Raw genomic sequence first — 13,797 nt, 5'->3', positions numbered from 1 at the left:
CTTCTAAATATGTTTCTGTTATTTGTAATCAGATTCCTTTTTTTTTTCTTGCCCTTCTATTACTTAAAAGCTGGTGAAATTGTTGAATAATATTGTTCAGCCAATTACTAGTTGTAAATATAATTGATTATGTTCCTGTTAAACATATTGTTGCAAGCAGAGATATTTTACACATGGCAGGTGATGATATGACAAATTTTGAGCAAAACCAGCCTCAACTATCTAACTTTGTTCCCCCACAGGCCTAATTTGGAGAAACAGAGATGAGCATATAAACAGTCTTCATTGCAGTTTATTCTTTAAACTTTTTTTATGAGACTACATGCAAAATCTGTCAAAACTGGGGGTTTGTGAAATGGAAATTGTCTGTCTGCTGTAGGACTGAGATCATCAACACATTTGACAATTACAAGACCATCTTTTGTCATTCCTTATTGATGTCAAAGTATTGCCTGGCTCCAAATCTGCTGTATATTTTGAAAAGGTACAGAGGATGTCACTAAGATGTCACTAATAATTGTTGTGTGGTATGACAGTGGAAAAAATAAAAGCACCACAAGAGAAAAAACGTTCACATAAAAATGATGCAAATGAGAGCCATAAGAGCCATTAATGTTCTTTTCTCCTCCCATGCTACAGCAAGACGGTTTGCTTTGAGTAATAGTTTATCAAAATTACTAAGGTGCCCATTCAGCAAAATACAATACATCCTGATAGGATGATCGTCGGGTTCAAATAGAGTTTATAACGGGAATGGTGAGGTACAATATAGTAGGTTTTGTGCATAACAAATGTAATTTACAAGTCGTATCGAGAATAGTCCTAAGTGTTTAACAAAAATATTTTTAAAAAGTTCCTAGCACTCTGCGAACAGTGATTTTGCAAATGAGACCCCTATTTGTCGCACAACAGCATAAAAAAAAAAAGGACCTTTTTTGGACTAATGATAAATTATATTGGAAGTTAATGGAAACCCTTTCCTTGGGAGATCATTTACTTCCTGTAAAGAGTTCAACTTCAGATGAAATTGGTAATTTTATGATTTCGTGGTCAGACTGCTATCAAATGAAGAGGAAAAAGTAAGAAGACAGAGTGAACTTTTAAATTTCCACCTACCATGGAAAGCTTAAGCTGAAAGCTCTAGTTTCATTTTGTTCAGTGCCTTCACAAAAGAGCCAGAATTGACTCAACGCATAAATCAGAACAACACACCTCACAATGACCTTCAATTCAGATATTCAGTTGATTTCAAAAGATCACATACTGTGAAAATCGATGCTTCCAAGTAAATTCACTCATGTGAGCAGTCCCATTGTATATATTAGTGTTAAGTAAACAAAATTTCAGCTTAAAAAAAAAAGACAAAGAAACACACAAGCGTTTTAACAGTATCTTTTCCTTCAACTATACTCAAACGTTAACAAAAATGAGGGGCTTTGCAACAAGTCAAGCTCAAGAAGATTGCCAATACAGTCAGAATTGAACTACATTAACTGACATGAAGATTGGTCTGGCTGTGCAATATTCATTCTGTGCTTCAGGCCTCCAACCTGCTGTCTTTTTGTAACAGTCACAAGCCTTTAATCTTACACAGCAGTCAGTATGTAACTGCAGGGCTGGCCATGCCTTTCAGCATGCAGACACAAGTGAAGCATGCTGCATATGATGTGCACTGCCCTAGGAGAAGCTCAGGGAGGTATCATGCATGACTTAGATGCAGGTCTTTCCTCCTTTACTTTCTGGCACAGGCATAGATTTAGATTGGACTATATTTGTAACCAACTATGTCATTCTTCCAGCAAGCCAGATGCTTACTTTTCCCCCCGTGCTTGTTCACTTGCAGACATACCCCACACAGCAGGTAAGCCTACTTCGCAAAATAAAGGTCTGAGTCTTCTCTCAAGTTCAGACTCTTTTTGTTTACATACTCTCATGTTTAAATGGATTAAACACCAGTAAAAATATATTACAGGCTTACATATAAGCATATATTCCAATCAAAACTCTCCATAAGCACTGTAAGGATGATAGTTGCCTGACCCACAACTTGGTTTGGTCAGTAAATGTGAATGGAAAATACACAGATCATGAGCATTTTTATGTTTAACTTGGTTTTGACCTTGCAGTTCATCACCAAAGCATTTTCTTTTCCAGCTCTTTGGACTAAATGTTTTTTTTAAACAGAAATAGTGGAAAAATTAATGATAAAATATTTTTAATTACACTGTGCTCGTTTTCAAAAATTGACATTTTTTTTGATAGAATGTTCCAGTTTTAATGAATATTTATCATGAAAGCATGTGGGTCAGATTAGGATCTGGAAACTTACTCACATAGCCTGACCTAAAAATCTATCAGTTTACATTCACATTTTACTATCTAATTTTGATTTTCTTTTAAATATATGATTAAATGTTTACTTGGACACATAAAAACTTGTATTTTGTTTTCCCGATCTGAATAAGGGCTCATACCAGTCTTCAACATTTGTGTACCTAGGCTTGTTTACACTGATTAATTGGAAAAATCTGTTAAAAGAGCCTATTTTCTCACATTCTTCTATTCTCACATTTTTTAAGCAAGAAAGTATTGGAAATCTTGGAAAACAATCTGAAACAACTATTTCTTATCTAGCACTAACTCTCCATTACAATGCAGATTATCTCCTATATAATGACCTCTGATTTATGAGAAGTTAATCTGTTTCTTGATGTTCCATTAGGCTCTGTCAAATACATGGGTATTTGTGATTATGTGCTAATTGATGTAGTTGTTTTAGCTACAGACCAACAAAGATTGAGTCAGAGTGCTCTGGAACTGTGCAATTGTGGAGCCAAATTCTCAAGCTGCTGACAGCAGAAGCTTCAACAAAAATTCCTAATACCTGGTAACGTCAGAATTCATGGCCAAAAAACCTCTGGAAAGAGAATGCAATGCAGAAAGCAGTAGCAAATAGAAGAGATTTCATCTTTTCTTTTAAAGAATAAGCACCAGAAAACTGGCCTTTGATGCCGAGAGCTCCCCAGTAATAACGTGTATTCTATATTGGAGAGGTATATCGGTCAGGTCTAATCATTTCTTCTTGCTGTGAATATAAAAAAAAGAACACAGTTTCACACTGTGTAAAATTACAGTCTAAAGCTTCATAAGTGGTATGGAAGATATACAATCAGTGGACTATTAAACAATGTGAAATGTGAAATCAGATAATCAAAAAAAGATGATGTCATAATGGATCCCAGATTCAGCAATCACGTTAGACACAATTTCATTAACTGTGGGAGGTTATGCAAAAAACAAGAATAGGGTACTTTTCAGATATAATTCATTTCATTTTATTCTCAGAGGTAAAAATTCCAGTTCTTTCTGGCTACTGATAACAAAAAACACATCTCAGTATTCTTGTTATTCTTTGGTATTTTTTGATGAGTCTATGAAGAATTCTCTGCATATAATTGTGGGCTAATACCTCAGAATCCCAAAATATGTTAAGTATAATGTTTCTGTTATGTGAAAGAAGGTGTTTAATTTTCCTTGGCATTGGTACTTCTGGAGCAGCAGAGCATCTCAGAGGCTGATGTAGGCTTTGCCACCATAGGATACTGTGCTGCTGTTTTACTATTTATGTGCTTAGACATTCAGTGCACTCACATTGCCCTGGCCAATTCATTTTCAATTATGAAGTCTTTCTCCATTAATATTTTCCACTTGCTTTAATGACAGAAAAGTATCCTTAGGCCTGCAGGTAAAACTGAATCAAATTTTCAAGATGTCAGAGCTCTGATAAAGGCCGGGCTCTTTGGCAACTATTAAATATTTAAGAGGTTGCAGCAGCAGTTTGAGATGGTCCTTGTCAATGCCTGATAGCCTATTTTCATATAAAAATCATAAATCATGGGCATCCCACGTTTCTAGTGTCATTTGAGGACAGATTGTAAAGTTCTATGGCTGTTTTGAGGAAAAGACAAAGAAAATATACTGCATTAATAAAGGAGTAAAAGAAAAATCTATCTAGTTTAAAATTAAATTCTACAGCTAAAGTTCATTTCCATTTCATGCATCCTCCTGTACATTTTCCCACCGTAATGAAAATGAGTCTACTTTGATCACCTCCAATATAAACAGTCCAAGACTGAAGAAACAGCATATCTTGGTTTATCACCCCATACTCTTTCAACACTTTTCTTACTGCAACCCAGGTCCTGTGAAACTGGTGAATTTCTATCCCCAATAAGGAAAGGGCAATGGATCACTTTGATATGTCTCTGTAGGCTCTGTGAGATAATAAGATGTGAGCCAGCAGAGGAGCAAGCACAGGGTAGACAAATGCAAGAACACATGAATCTTCAAGAATAATGGGAACTGCAAAGCTCTTTGGGGAATTAATCCTTTTCTGTTCTGGTCCCTATAAAAATTCTCAGTGTTCTTAGTTTTCTCAATTCACTGACTGAGGACATCTTCTCTCTGGGTATAAACCATTGATTTCATTTGTGCACGTCATCAAGATAATTGCACATTCAATTAGCCATAGAATTCTGCATGTAACAGCTTGCATATTGTAATGTGCCAGTTCTGCAGGAAGCCGGGAAACCTCCACTAAGGTCACATAGATCAGCAGAGGATCCTTCTCATGGTGGATGGCTCCACCCAACGCTCCTCTGCCATTGTTCACCAATTCAGGTCAGTACAGACAACCTTCCCTTTTAGGAGTACACTGGACTTAAAAACAATACACTGGGGCTCCTAGTGGCCCAATAGCAATTTTAAAGAAACAAAAGAAAGCCTAGCTATGTTACCTAGTTTACATTAGCTGCCTTTTGGCATCAGGAATGAGAAAGATCTGTGAAAAACTCCATTTTTTCTGTACACAAGATAGGACTTGCCTTCAGCTTTCGACAATCTTCAATTCTGCTTTTGAATTAAAGTGTCTAGCTTTCCATGAACTTTACAACTAAACCAAAACGAGAGGAGGAACAGGTTCAAGTGTTTTCATTCTTAGGCCATGTATGATTTTTTTTTTTTTTTTAATGTGAAAACTAGACCCACAATCCATCCAAATTTTCATCAGATGTTCAGTTATTCTGAAATAAGGTTTGTTCGCAACAAAACCCAGATATAGCTATGAAATAATTCTACTTTTTCAGTCTTTTCAGATACAAGGGCTTTAATAATTTTTATATTAATCTTAAATAATGCCATAAAGAAAGAATCAGAATACAGCAAGGCCTTTTTGGCTTTTTTATTTGTTTGCTTTTCCCTAAGAACATGGTTAAAGATTCCTTGGCAATGGACAGTAAAGCCTCAGTTCAGGCAGAATTCACATAGGAAACTGAAGTTGCTTGCTAAAGTCCACCATAAGCATAAAGTAACTGTTTGTTCCTCTTTTTCCCTTTAAGCAAGTATGGAAATCAAGGTCAAACTCTTAGGAGCAAATGTTCAGCTACTGCCAGTCAACAATTCTCAACCTCAACACAGGTAAGCTGGCTACCACAGCTGATAATATCACTCCACAGCACAGAAAATATTGAAGATGAGAAACACCCAGCTCAAGCACTGAAAAAGGGAGAAACTAACATTGTTGCCTCCATGCTTGCTAAATCATATTGCATGCTTGCAGTCCTTTGAATTCAAACCTCAATTGAAAAGAAACCCTAGTGGATTACTATTAATGATTGTAAGAGTACAAGTGGTATGCTACACACAAAAGCAAAACGTTCTTGTGCTAAAGAAAGATACTGCTGCAATGACATCTAAATATGCACTATCTACCTTGAAGAATTTCTAGAAAAATTAGCTATTAGTTTTTTCTCTGAGCTAAACCCATATTTACTGCAATTCCAGCATGAATATTTTGTAGAAAAGAGAATTAGAACCACATGTTCATTTCTTCTTTCCAGTAAAACTCTATATTTTTGAGTATATATCTGGTATTTCATATTGAGATATTTTGCAAATTCATAGTTTAGTAAAGTTTATGTTTATGTGTTTTACCAGAGCTGTAGAAGGCATAAAGCCTTGCAGTTCAAACGCAAAAATGTTTTTCCATGGGCCTTTTATTTGGAATTTATTTTTCTTTTGTTCTCTCATTTGATTTGGAGTAGACGTGTAACAAGGACTTCTATGGTGATATTTGGTTGTTTTCAAATTCCCTGTTCACTGCAAAGACAATTTCAAAAGAATCTGTTTTCTAACAGTGCAAAAATATGCCTCAGCATACATTCATGCTTAATACAGAATTAAGATTCTCTCTGAAAAATAAAAGACCAGGTCCTGGCAGAGCATAAAGGCACACACCACTTTTCTCAGGAGGTTGAGTTGTGTCCATGATATCATTTTAGCTTCCTGTAGAGCAGATGGCTGCTTACTCCACCATCCTGTTATAAATGACAGGAGGTGCCTTCAGCATACTTGCATCTGAACTGTTGAGTTCTGCCAGGGAGCATGCTTGCTTTGGGGGAGTCACACAGCTGCAAGAGGCCATGTCCACTTATTCTGGGATGAATGCAGAAAAGAAAACCAGGCAAGACACTGCAAAAAGTGGAACTGCTAGGATAATGAATGGTAGGGCACAAGCCTCAAAATGTGAAGCAGGCTAGAAGTATCTGTTACACGCACAGGACTCTGGAGAGATTTTTTGTTGTCTGACCCATACTTTTCAGGGGAGTGGGTTGGTTTCTGTTTGTTTAAGTTTCTCTGTTTGGTTCTATCCATGTAATCTTTGCATTTCATAATCACATTCAACATCCAGAAAAAAGTAGTTTTTTTACAGTGAGAACAATCATTCACTGGAACAACCTCCCCAAGGATATGGTAAAGTCCTCATCACTGGAGGTTTTCAAGATGCAGATGGACAGGGTGCTAGAAAATCTCATCTAGGCTCCCTTTCCCATGAAAGATTGGGCCAGATGATCTTCTGAGGTCCCTTCCAACTTGGGCAATTCTAGCATTCTAAAGCAGGTTTCATGGGGTATCAAAACTGTACATAGAACAGGACAGTAACTGTAGAAAATAACAAGTGCAGTATTTAACTCTGTAATTGAAAGAGAAGTCATTGCTAACAAGATAGATCTGAGCTGAGTCCATGTCCATGTTCACTACATGCTCAAAACAAGCTTTAATAGAGAAATCCAATATATCTGTATCAGGAAAAATACCTTTCTGATATCAAAGACATTCTTTTTTTTTCCCCTCCTAAAAATAAGTAACATGAACCAAATACCTTGCTTTTAGAAGGAAAGGAAAAAATGCAGCTATACATGGTTTCTAGCTATGTTCAGCACTAAAGGGCTGATCAGAATTTCTTCAGAGGAAAACTGTGACAGTGAAGGCAGATCCCACACCAAAAATCTCAAAATAGAACTAAGTTTAGGTGGCATTAACAATGACAGGACAAGAAGAGGCTGAAGACAGCAGAAAAATAAATGAAAACGATGAGTGGTCTGTAGACTTAGCACAGGGGAATTCAGGAAGCAGCATAAGATGATACTGTTGGAAATCAGAAACAGTAAATTCATGCAGGAAGATTATCAGAAATACATTAGAAGCATAAGATACTAGAAATAAATGAAAGACCTGTGTCTTTATATTCTTATACATGCAGCCTCAGTGAAGGAAGTGTATTCTCTGAAATTTCTTACACAGGAAACACATTTCTGACCTAAAGACTGTAATGCGTAAAATCCCTGCAAACAGAATGGAAGGCACTTGAACTATAGTAAGAAATGTAAACACCAGATTTATGACATTCCTTAAATATTAGTCTTCTCCTACAATAAAAGAAAGTGATGGGTATTCACAATTTACTCGTTCTTTAGTCAGAGGAATATCTCAGAGAACGATCTCATTAGAAAAACAATCTGCCTAAACTCTTCTTAAGGCAAATAAAATTACTTCATTGTCAGAACGACAGTAAAAAACCCCTACAAAATAATAAAATTAGTCTGACTGGGAGACTATCACCCTTCTTCTGCCACTGTACAGCTGCAATCAATGATATGAAACTGAAGGGACTGTGAGCACTGCTGTGAAAGTCTCCCAGCTACAGAAATTATTCTTCCATCTGAAAACCATCTGTAAGAACATAATTCAAAGACTAGAAATCAGCAGACAAACTCTGCCTACAATGTATTCCTAATAACAAAGGTATCATACTGCCTCCTAAAGCTGGTTCCAGGCTGGTTTATAACTATTTATCGCTCAGCTGACGCTGTACCTTAGTTCAAGCATTTAGCCATCCTGTACATGCTTCCCACTAAATTTATAAAGAGAAGACATCTCTTTCAGCCTATTTTGCTAGGCTTACAAAAGCAGTTTTCTTGGCCAGCGTCTACACTGTCACATTGTATAGAACTGCCTGTTCCAGACTAGCAATGCAAGAACCAGCTCTAGTCCTACAACCATAATCCATGTGAGAATGCTACCCTGCCCGTGCTAATGAATTACAGGCAAAGCTCTCCCTTTCCCATACTTATCTGAGCGGTGCACATGTTCCAGCTTAACTTCACCTGATTTAGTTGATCTGTACTGTTCACAGTGTCTACCCAAGGAGGTCTTACCAGTACAACAGCATTACTAATTTCTCCTGTTTGACATAGCTGAGCATCATGTTTGCCATTTTCATTGTTATTTCACTGCTGAAACATATATATCTCGCAGCTGATTAGTATACTCATGTGTTGCTTCTTGTCAGCCATTGCACACTGATGAAGCTCTAGCTGATAGCAGAAATTCCTGCAATTACTCCTTAACTGCACCACCTTGCAACTTGTTACTGTATTTCATCCTGTTTCTCTTGGTTCACTTCAAATTCACTTCACCAGTTTCACCTCATCTTTGAATCAAATTATGTTTTCCGGCTTTAAGACATCAGTGAATTCACCTACTATTTACAACAGGGCAAAAATGGAAAAAAAAAAAAAGATGCATAAGATTGATGCTTACACTATTCTGGAGTCTCTCTTTCAGACCACTGGTTCTTATCTCATTAAAATTTTCATTATTGCACTGAATTTTTCATCACTCCACAGTCTATCTGCTATGTGCCACCTTTTCCAGCTAACAACAATTTACATGGCACAATACCAAACACATTCCTGAAGACCTTATAAGTAAGATCTGCTGTAGTCTCCTTGCTTATAAAAGTCAAAAGAACAAGGCTGTCAGGCGGATCTACCACAGCCTGAATGAATTAGCCTGTTGTTGTTCCTTTATTATTTTCCTTTATGGTTCTGCTTACTTTTCCAGTTTATAAGTTCACAATCCTTCCATTAATTCAGACTCATGGCTATACAGTTGTGCACATGTTTTTAGGTTTTGGCTTCTAGTTGGGGTTTTTGTGTTTGTTTTTTTTTTTAATATAGGTATTATATACAGTATTCTCTAGTTTTTATATACTGCTCCAGTTTTAACAGACCAAATACAAGATCCTTGCTAGCAGTAATTTCACATGCCAGTTTTTCCATTGTTACAGAGTGCAGTGTAAGTATGTTGACTATAACTATTTTTAAGGTATGCTATAAAGTTCTTTCATAAACATTTTTCCCCCAAAGACAGTTATAGTAAAGATGTCATTTATGGAAACAGGAGACCCTTTTGGTTAATTGTTGAGGTACTGCTTGTTAGCTGAGAGATCATTCTTAACTTTGTTGAAGTGTGACATTTTGTCTTGCACAGAAGCATGGTAAGCTTATGTGAAGTTTATGAAGCACAGAAAATATTTCTGTTTTCTCTCAGACTATACAAATATTAATACTGAGAGACAGAAAAAGTGTAAAAATATATAATTTGCTTCATTGACAGTAACTCCATTTAGTTGTAGTATACTACAGTTCACTGCAGAGCAAAAGATATAACAAACTTTTTCACCTAAAACTTGCATCTATTTTTCTTACACAATTTACTTCTTTATGATATAAAGTCTGTAATTTCTTTGAAAGGCAGAATCCAATTATTCCCTAATTAAGAAAATCCATGTCCACATCCTTTGATTTACTGGAAGAGATCCAGACTCAAATAGTTGAATGTTCTTTTTTGTCACGCACACAAAAAAATATTAATTTTGCTGTTTTCTGGAAACAGCATGAATTGCTTCTTCTAGATATAATTCCTGGAAGACGACTCTTATCTCAGACCTAGGTAGACTGAGTATCAGGGACAGTTATACAGCATTGCACTAGACTGAAACTATAGTCTCTATACATCATAAATATTCCAATTTGCACATCTAGGAGCTGCACTCTTTAAATGAAGTGCTGCAGAGAGATCCTTGAACATCACACAAAGGCCAGACTTGCAGATGTCTGCACAAGTTTGACCTGATCTCAATGTGGGCTAGGAGTTGTCTTGATATTAAAATTCTGACCTGCACATGCACACTGGAAAACAGGTATACTATGTCATTTGCATGTAAATGTCTATGTATGCTTTTGAAATTATCTGAGTCTTAACTGATGTTTCTTGGGAATGTACAGTTTCTTCCTACAACTTGTTTCCATCCCCACAGATCGGAACTTGAGAATATCTAGTAGACATTATTATAATTTCTAAGGCCTGAATGAAAGGACAGCCCATTTCCCCAATTTTATAGTACCCACAATAAACTTGTCTTCAATTTCCTTATAAAGTGTTCCCAGATTATATAGGGATCAGTGTCTTACAAAACTATATAATAATCTTTTACAATTTCTGTTCTATACTAGATGGGGTGGGAGGAAATAAATTCAGCAGATAAGGGAGGAAAAAAATCATCATTCAAAATTCAGAGCAGCTAAATAGGTCATTCAAGTCTTATAATAATCGCCAGAATTCAGGAGCAGGTGATGACACTGGTAGTCAGGAACAGAAATTAAGAATACAGAGTGCTGGCATTTTTTGCAGAGCTTATAGGTCTCATGAACACTGGATTGTCTCTAGCACGCGTGATACTCTCTGGGATAACCCTTCAATACGTTATCAAGCATATGAAGGCAAAAATATGTATGAAAATATGCAGAACAGATCTACAGCCTTAAAATATCTGCATTTTAAGCCATTCAAATACAGTGGCTTAAATACTGCTTAGAATCCTTTAAATAGTACTGATGGTTATGACTAGTCCTCTCACTGTGGCAACAACCACTTCTCTGATCTCGCTTTTGCATGGCTAATGAATCATGGTCATTTCAGATAACCAGCCAAGGAATTCACTAAAAAGCTTCCTCTCTTACAGTCTGCAGAAGGTAACTAACCAGTTGATTTCATCAGCAACTTTGCTCTCCTAAGCCCCCTGTGACCTCACTTGAAAGGGAGAATGGTTGTGGACATACGATGGAACTTTTCTTAGCTGATTCCAAAAGTACCTACTGAACCTTGTATTTTTTTCTAAAATGGTCAAACCTAACAGATTGATAACCGAGGTCTGAGGTCCACCTCCTCATCTTTCCTTTACCCTCAGACCTCAGTGCAGATCCTAGTGTTCTCGGACAGTGAGAGATCTGCCTTAAGCATTTTACATGTCTACCAAACCCACAGCCTATTAAATTACCCAGCAGCATTCCACGGGCTACAATGAACACACCAGTTCTCATTTCTTCCAAGACTGCATCTGTGGCACTATCACATCATAGCCTTTCCAGGCTACTTAGGAAAGGGCTTATTATATAGCAGCAGTCATTTTCTCATTCAGTGCCTCGCCTGCTCAGCTCTCTTCTGAAGATTTTGTGTCCACTACTTATAGAAACAGAGATGTGAAGCAAAACCTTCTGTTTGGAGCTACTAAAACATATGTGGCCAGCAACTGTGGAATTCATAGTATTTACAGACACCCAGAAATTTTGTCAGATAGATGGACATATTGACAGTTTCTTTCAGAAGTATCACTACATAAAAATCACTCAAACAGAAATCAGAATTCAAGATGAGAAAAATAGGACAACCATTTTTCTGAAAATGTCTGTTCATCTTCTGGATACAATAAAAAGTTGTAAAATGTTACAACAAAACAGAATGGCAAACAGTGGACATCAACAAAATAGGAGGCTGCAAAATTATAACTATTTTAATGCTTCTGAAAGTTCCCTGGCTTTTGAGGATTGAAAACAAAACCAAAGCCTAATAAAAATCAGATTTTCATTACCAATCTGCTTGACAACATTACATTGGAATGCAAGGAGTACAAATTGCAGTAAACACTATTCTTTTTCAAGGTTTAGAGAATAGTTAGATGAGTGAGATTCCCTCACAGGACACAGAAAGACAACTTGAAGTTCATCAGAATGCCCCTCAGAATACAAGCTCTGCAGTGAGTCGGTGGAAATGAGATGGAGAGGACCATTATACGTGCTTTTATGTAAGTCCTCTTTTCTTATCCCAAACAAGGTGCATTAGAAGCAGGACTGCGCTTTCCCTCACCGCTTTCAGAACAATTCTCTGCTTAAGACCCCAGCAGGAATCATTATGCTTAATGTTCCAAAGCTTAGAGAGAAAGAAAAGAGAAGGCATGTTTTCTTGAGCACAGTTCTCCATGATCCTCATACACAGGGACAAGCAAAACTGCCTGAAGTAATTAATGTCACTGCATTTAAAGATTGGTGTATTATCACCCCCCCTTTACAGTGAGAGTTCTGAAACTTCTTTTTGCCCAAAGGCTTTACTAGATCAGAAAGGGCTGAGCACGGCAGGAGTCTGGCCAATAGCCAGGAGGCTTAAAGTGCTGTTTCGGTTTTAAACCGTAGCATTTCGTTTTGCTTGCCGCAATGCTGCAAAATCTGCTGTAGCTGTGAAGTAACTTTCAGGAACTTGTGAACTTTTACTCAAGAACCACGAGATGGCACCACAACAAGCCACAAAACCTGCTTAATTATCAGCAACTATGATCTTGCTCATTTATATAATTAATAAAGCAATTGAGTGGGACTGTTTCTTTTTCAGGCAGTACTACAGAGATTACAAATGGATTTCCTATAAAGCTGAGCAGCCAGTGTTTAGACTGATCCATTTCAACCAGCTGTTTAATACCACGCCTAGACAGACACAACATAAATCAATATTTAAAAAGGTGATCAGGGACCAAAAGTATCCAATTTCAAGGTAATTTTAATCACATTTAGTAACCCTGATTTCACAGGCTGGCTCATTCAACTTGTCCTGCATGATGCCTGCCCTGTCCCTTCTTCCCCACACCACCACTCAGCAATTCTGCCTACCCCAGTGCCCTGCAGGGCATCGCACACTCCCCCATTCCCACACAGCCGCCTACCAAGTGGGCTCTCACTGCCTCACACCTGCCATGGAGGTAGGAGAGGAGGGTCCCAAGCCCCTAACGAGAGAGAGGGGGCAGAAGGGGCTAGAGTTTCTAGGGACCTTGGCAAGATAAGAGGGACTCCAGTATACTAAAGGCAACTGGATAATAAGTAGGATTTTCTGATGGCAGTCTGGCCAAGACTCTGCCTGGAGGTTCCAGCCATCAAGTAGCTTTATTTTTCTGCCATAAGAAAGCTTTTCTGAAGTCATGTCACATACAGGAGCATTTACCCAATGGGTTAAGCAGCTAATATGTCTTACCACAGAGCACAGTCTGGAACAGTGCGTGCTCTCCGTCACACAATATAGAAGGCTCCTCCTATTAGAGCCTCCCAGGTAGTTGTTTTATATCTTTAAATAATGGAGTGCTTCTTGTCACTAGAGTTCACATCCCCTAGGCTGTAAGTGTTCGCTTTCCCGCTCCCTATCAGGAATATTTCTAGGTTTCCCCTGTGGATTAGAAAGGGCATGAAAGGATGATGATATGGCATGGCACAAACAGTTTTGTGCACTTCTCTA

Source organism: Falco rusticolus, chromosome 10, assembly GCF_015220075.1.
Source record: "Falco rusticolus isolate bFalRus1 chromosome 10, bFalRus1.pri, whole genome shotgun sequence".
In the NCBI taxonomy this organism is placed as follows: Eukaryota; Metazoa; Chordata; class Aves; order Falconiformes; family Falconidae; genus Falco; species Falco rusticolus.
The sequence above is the reverse complement of the archived record's forward strand: the minus strand, read 5'-3'. Positions refer to the sequence as shown.